We start from the raw sequence: 7,089 nt of genomic DNA, 5'->3' as shown, positions 1-7,089 counted from the left end.
GCTATTATCCCAATATTCTACTAGATAATTTGCAGTTTTCAATACACTCAAACATATAAAATTTACATTATAATACACAAGCACTGTATACTATACTTATTTATATTTGCATAAGTGTTCCCAAATTAAAATAATTTGTTATAGATAAAAAGCCAAAATGCGTCCATGGGGTTTCTTATATAGAACTGGTTTTTAATATCTTACATTGAATATTTTTTATACACCAAGAATCTTCTAAATTAAAGCCATTCGATTCTCAGCATGTTGCAACTAAGTCCAACTATTTGAAGCAAAAAGAGAAGACGAGTTACCTATAATAATCTACATATTGTCAACGAAATGTCAACAAAAGGAAGTGGTTTGTGAGAGTAGTGACAGCATATTTATTGGTATCTTCTAAACTGAAATGGAAATTAAAATGTGTAAATTTCATATTTTATTGGATTAACATTATTTATGACAGTAACTATATATTCTTATAGATTGGAAAGTTTACCTTAGATTGTATTTTATAGTTTTAAAGAAAACCATAATTCTAACACTGGTTCTACTGTTTATAAACAGGATTCCTTTCTGGCAAACTAAGGAACAATTTCCTAAACAAGTAAATAAACAAAAGCAAAGCTCCTATAGCTCCTTTGTAGATTTTTATTTTTCTCTTTAGTGTTTACATTTTAGCCTACAGCAATTAGAAGTAATATTATTGTGAAAAATACAAAGATTGAAAAAGACTCAAGCAAGCCAAGCAAAGAGATAAACAAATGAGGCAAAGAAGTGGAGAGAGAAAACTAAAAAGCTAAAACAATTTAATAAACATTAAGTAACTTAATTCTAATCCCATATCAGGAGAGTAGCAAGCAGATTCCCTAAACAACATGACATAGAGATTAAATCTTTGTTCTATAGAAATGAGCCCTATTTTCAATAGAACCATTTTATTATCTAAATATAGCTATAATTAATTTTAATTTAGCTGAGTGCATTATCCATGATTCCATTTGAAAGACTATCTTTAGGAACCTGTCAGGCCAACAGAGAAAGAATAGGAATGGGAAGAGACCAAAGATAGCAGTGGAGGACAGTACCACCCAGTGCTTGTGCATTTCCAACCATGCACTCCAGCAAATACAGCATAGCATCACTCCCTTGAACTTCTTGGGGTATGAATTATAAAATATTTTTAAAAGAATCGTGCTTCGTAATTTTAGATATATAAAGTAAAGCTAATGGATGACAGCATTAGCCAAAAAGAGATATGATTTTGTTTTGAGTAAATATATTTCAATACTCAGCATATTGTATGTAAACGGAACATCTTTTACTCTGGATTCTCATCCCCATGCTCATATTCACTTTTACAAATTTCAACCATTATACAGGAGATGTCACCTCCTCTAAGAAAACCTAATTTATACCACTCTTAAGGCATTTTTCAGAAGAGCAGTATAGGCAGTTGAGCATGGATTTACTTTTCACTGTATGACTTTGAGCAAGTTGTTTATCCTCTCTCTGCCCTACTCTGTTTATTTGTAAAATAAGGATTAAATTAAAACCTACCTCTTAGGGTGGTTATGAGGATTACAAGAAAGAATACACATAAGGCACTTAGAATAGGGCCTGACATATATTAAGTTCTCAGTTAATTTTAGCTCTTTTAATTACAGAGAAAGCAGAGGATAAACTGCATTATTGACTATTATATTCCATACCTAACACAGTGCCTGGCACCTAGTGTCTCTCAAACATCTACTTTTGAATGAATAAAAGAACTCTTCCTTGAGAAGTAAGAGGGTAAGAGGAGGAGGAACCAGGAAAGTAGTTCAAGGTGGAGGCAACCAGTAAGAGTTTTCAAAACTGAAGGACATTCAGCGTGGGGACTGGTGGGAAAAGGAACTAGGTTCTATGGTCAGTGCATTAAAGCAACTTGCTTCCCCTGGGGGTTACATTAGGGATCTTACTAGGAAAACAGGTCATAGTAATAAATATAAACAGATCTCAAATCTCTGGTTAAATTTGGTTGATTAATACAAATTTTATATCAGGGAAGACTAGATAATTTACACAGCCATAAGTTGTTGTGTGATAAACGTGGCTTGTATACACTTTAGATATACCTGGAGACCATTTTAAAAATGCTTTTACAAAAAGTTTAGAAAACTTTTAGTATTTTCTTTTTAATTTTTTTCCACTTTTATTGAGATATAACTGACATATAATGTCTAAGGTTATGGTATACAGGGTAATGATTTGATATACATATATATTGTGAAATGAAGACCACAATAAGATTAGTTATCACATCCACCACCTCACATAGTTACCATCTTTTTGGTACCATCTTTATGTGTATGGTGAGAACTTTTAAGATGTACTCTCTTAGCAACTTTCTTTTTTTTTTTTTTTTTTTACCAAATTACCAGTGAAGAAACCTTATCTTGTATGTTTGCTTTGAACTTTTCTTTGTTTTTCAAGGGCTTTTCAACTGACTAAGGTGTATTTAAAGACTATGATTATGTATATATGTGAGTATGTATGCATTATGCATGCAGTATAAGTGCATGCATGTAAGTCTATAAACAGAAAAAACACCCTTTCTTTTAACTTATCACAAACACACAAAAATATGAGATGTCAGAAGACCATGCAAAGTGAGTATCCTGGAATCCCTTCTACTCCTTTCACCCTCTTCTCTTGTCTTCTCTCCTTTCTGTGGCCTTTTCTACCACTCTGAACTCCCTCCATTGTCCCAGCTCCATTCCAGAAGACTAGCCCAAGTAGAATGAGTAGCTCATTCTAGTTGGTCATGGCAAATTCTTACCCTGTGTCAATAGAGGGGAGGTGGAAGTCCTTTGGATTGGACCTTCTATGAGACAAACCTTTCTCTTCAAATTACCAACTATATACCTACTGCTAAATTTCAGTGATTATGCTAAACAACATATCTGACTCCTATTGGATGAAAAAGCGTAAAAGAGAGAAGGAAATTCTATTCTGCTGCACATGTTTTTATTAGTGAAATAAAAGCTAGTAAGAGAGCACCTGAGCAAAGTTGGAACCCAGATGCTTTTGGTCAATGGAGTTAGACAACTTCCCTCTCCACATGTGTCAATTTGGGTGAGGATTAAATGTTTTGGGGTATTGGAGTGGAGTAAATTCCTTCATATATGTATCCATTTGCATTCTGTAGTATGCACTGAGGCCAAAAGCCCTCCAGGAGAAGAGTATTTAAACTCTATCCACTATTGAAGTTGAGATAAACCTAGCAGAGAATTGGGGGCCTTAATGGAAGTCAGATTTTAGAAGGAGATTTGCCAGAAGAGAATTTGCCATAAGGGAAGAATATACTGTAAGTGAGTTAGACCAGTAATAGCACCTGACATGATAGGGGAATACTGATTATAGGTATGGGAAATAGCCAAACTTGTCCTAAACCAACCACCCTAGTGAAATAAGTCTGTGTGAATATGTGTGTGTGTGTGTGTGTGTGTGCATGTGTGTGTGTGAATTTCTAAAATTACAACACTTTGGGACTCAATCAACTTCACTGTGGGGTGCTTCCAATACCCAACACCTTTTATTACCTTAAAAAGGCATCTTTGCCTGGATGAATAAATGAAGACCTATACCAAAAAATCAGCATCAACAGTGACAGTGGCAGGCAGTGTAAGCAGTACTCAGGACAAGACAGTGTAGGTGACTCTACTGAAATAGTTCCACTTGGGGTCTTAGCTTCAAACTCAGGGCTTGACTGGCTTCAGCATTTGAGTAAAAAAGCTTCATTGCTAACCACTGAACACGAGGGCCCAAGTAAGACTCCCCTACGTCCAATCCTGGCAATTGATTGGAATTCACGATAAGCATTAGGTTTGCTTCCTAAGAATGAAAACATAGAGTTCTGGATTTACTGGTGTTAATGCCCACCAGCCAAAGATCAGGAACGTACCAGTCGATGAAGAAGTCAGGTTCATAGCTTGTTGCAACAAGGAAGAAAACACACCAACGGGGAACTATGGGCATTTCAGTAAGAGGGGGTTCTAGCTTACATGATTTGGGCTTACGTTAGCTGATCTGGGGGAGGGTGTAGGGAAGCAAGGCTTTGCTCTGGATTGGATCCTCTGAGGAAGCAGGGGTAATTCAGTAATTGTGAACATTAACAGATCTTATCTATATGACAGGAGAAATGAAATAAGGCATAGCTATAATTGGTAAAGAAAGACCAGTCATTCATATTAGCCACGGTAGGGAAATGTTTGGTCATTTTTGTGGGTTAGATAATGTTCATGTTCTTGTTTCTATTTAGACATGATTATGGAGTGGTCTTGTTTTGGTCTTGACCCATCATGGTCACATAGTAGTCTTTTCTGATGTTGGTATTCTGTGAAATGGTTCATTCACAACAACAACAACAACAATCCCAAGGCCTAGCTGTGAGTGGCAGGCCAGCTCACAGAGTCTCTCTTTTATTGATGATGACATTAGCTAAGGTAGTTACATTCTAATTTCAACAACTTCAAACACGACAGATATTCATTGGCAATAGTGGCAACCAAGTAGAATCCTTTATAAAAATGTTAGGTCTGAGGAAAAATGCAGCCAAGTAATCACTTCCAAAGTGATTCCTGGATACTAGTATCTTCCCAAAGATCCTGGAAAATACAAAGGCATCCAATAACATTGGATTTCCTGTGCCTATGCAGGTGGCGCCACAGAGAGTCTAAGAGTTAATGTGAAACCTGGGACAATCAAATGTGTGATGATGACTCTGATATTTGAACTAAACATATATACACTGAATCATTTAAAGATGTTAGAGAAACTTTCTTTTGTATTAAATTCTTCATTATAGTTAGAATTTTAAAATGTTGATTTGTCTGTTATTTCTAAAAAATTACCATATATATGATGACATTAAAGTGGACATCTGCTTTTGGCTGTTCACCCTCTTCCTTCCTTGTAAGAGAACCCAGAGTTTCCTTTGGGAAACAATCCCTCCCCATTCCCAGTCAATCAACATATCTCATCTCCTTGGTTGCAGTGACTGATTTAAAAACAGACACAATCCAGCCTTAAGCCAATTAGGATGCACGTTTATCTGACCATACCGATTGGTACAGAGGTAGGCATAGTGTCGCAGATGACACAAATGAAGGTGAACTTCAGGACTTTGGCTCAAAATGCTCTACTTTAAGAATATGAGATTTAAGAATATATTGAGAATGCTACAGCCATTTTGTGAGCCCAAGGAGAGCTAGCATAGGGATTGAGCCAACCTAGAGGAAGGAGTGTAGAGAAAGGAATCTTGGTAATGCTGTTTGATCTGGATGCAGTTGGATCTGCTCTGAGTTGCTAAGTTATATGAATCGATAAATAACCAACCATTTATTGTTTGAGCCAGTTTCAGTTTAGTATTCAATCACTTTAAACACAAAGAGTGCTGATAGAACAAACATGCAAGTTAGTATCTTCTGATTTGGAAACCTTACTCAAATAAAGCAAAATTTCTATTATACATATAAAATAGCAATACAATAGCAAAATAATAACATGATCACCAAATCAGTTAAAGTACCTTCAAGGTCCAAAACTCTGTTTGCTCTGATGTGTTTTTGCTTGTTTTTTAACATTATGAGCTAGTTCATACGTAATATCGTCATAAAAGGGTACTGATGCAATTTCTTCTCCAATGCTAACAATGACTGAATGACTTTTAAAAGTATATAATAATCTAAATTGTAAAAGAAGTAAAACTGTCACTGTTTGCAGATGGCATGATATCATATATAGAAACTCCTAAAGATGCTACCATAAAACTACTAGAGCTCATCAATGAATCTTGTAAAGTTGCAGTATAAAAAATTTATACGCAAAAATCTCTTGCATTCCTATACACTAACAATGAAAGATTAGAAAGAGAAATTAAGGAAACAATCCCATTTACCACTGCATCAAAAAGAATAAAATACCTAGGAATAAACCTATTGAAGGAGGCAAAAAATCTGTACTCTGAAAACCAGAAGATGTTCATGAAAGAAATCAAAGATGACACAAACAGATGGAAAGATATACCATGTTCTTGGATTGGAAGAATCAACAATGTCCAAATGACTATACTACCCAAGGTAATCTATAGATTCAATGCAATCCCTATCAAATTACCAATGGCATTTTTCACAGGACGAGAACAAAACATTTTAATATTTGTATGGAAACACGAAAGACCTCAAAGAGCTAAAGCAATCCCGAGAAAGGAAAACGGAGGTGGAGGAATCAGAGTCTCTGACTTCAGACTATACTACAAAGCTATAGTAATCAAAACAGTATGGTACTGGCACAAAAATAGACATATAGATCAATGGAACAGGATAGAAAGCCCAGAAATAAATCCACTCCCTTATGGTCAATTAATCTATGACAAAGGAGGCAAGAATATGCGATGGAGAAAAGACAGTCTCTTCAATAAGTGGTGTTGGGAAAACTGGACAGCTACATGTAGAAGAATGAAATTAGAACATTCTCTAACACCACACACAAAAATAAACTCAAAATGGATTAAAGACCTAAATGTAAGGCCAGATACTATAAAACTCCTAGAGGAAAACATAGGCAGAACTCTCTTTCACATAAACTGCATCAATATCTTTTTGGACCTCCTGGAGTGATGAAAATAAAAACAAAAATACACAAATGGGACCTAATTAAACTTAAAAGCTTCTGAACAGCAAAGGAAACCATAAACAAAACAAAAAGACAATGCACAGAATGAGACAAAATATTTGCAAACAAAGTGACCAACAAGGGATTAATCTCCAAAATGTACAAACAGCTTATGCAGCTCTATATCAAAAAAATAAACAATGCAATCAAAAAATGGGCAGAAGGTCTAAATAGACATTTCTTCAAATAAGACATACAGATGGCCAGAAAGCACATGAAAAGATGCTCAACATCACTAATTATCGGAGAAATGCAAATCAAAACTACAATGAGCTATCACCTCAGACTGGTCAGAATGGCCATCATCAAAAAGTCTACAAACAATAAATGCTGCAGACGGTGTGGAGAAAAAGGAACCCTCCTACACTGTTGGTG

This window comes from Balaenoptera musculus, chromosome 11 (genome assembly GCF_009873245.2).
Source record: "Balaenoptera musculus isolate JJ_BM4_2016_0621 chromosome 11, mBalMus1.pri.v3, whole genome shotgun sequence".
In the NCBI taxonomy this organism is placed as follows: Eukaryota; Metazoa; Chordata; class Mammalia; order Artiodactyla; family Balaenopteridae; genus Balaenoptera; species Balaenoptera musculus.
Note: the sequence above shows the minus strand (reverse complement) of the source record.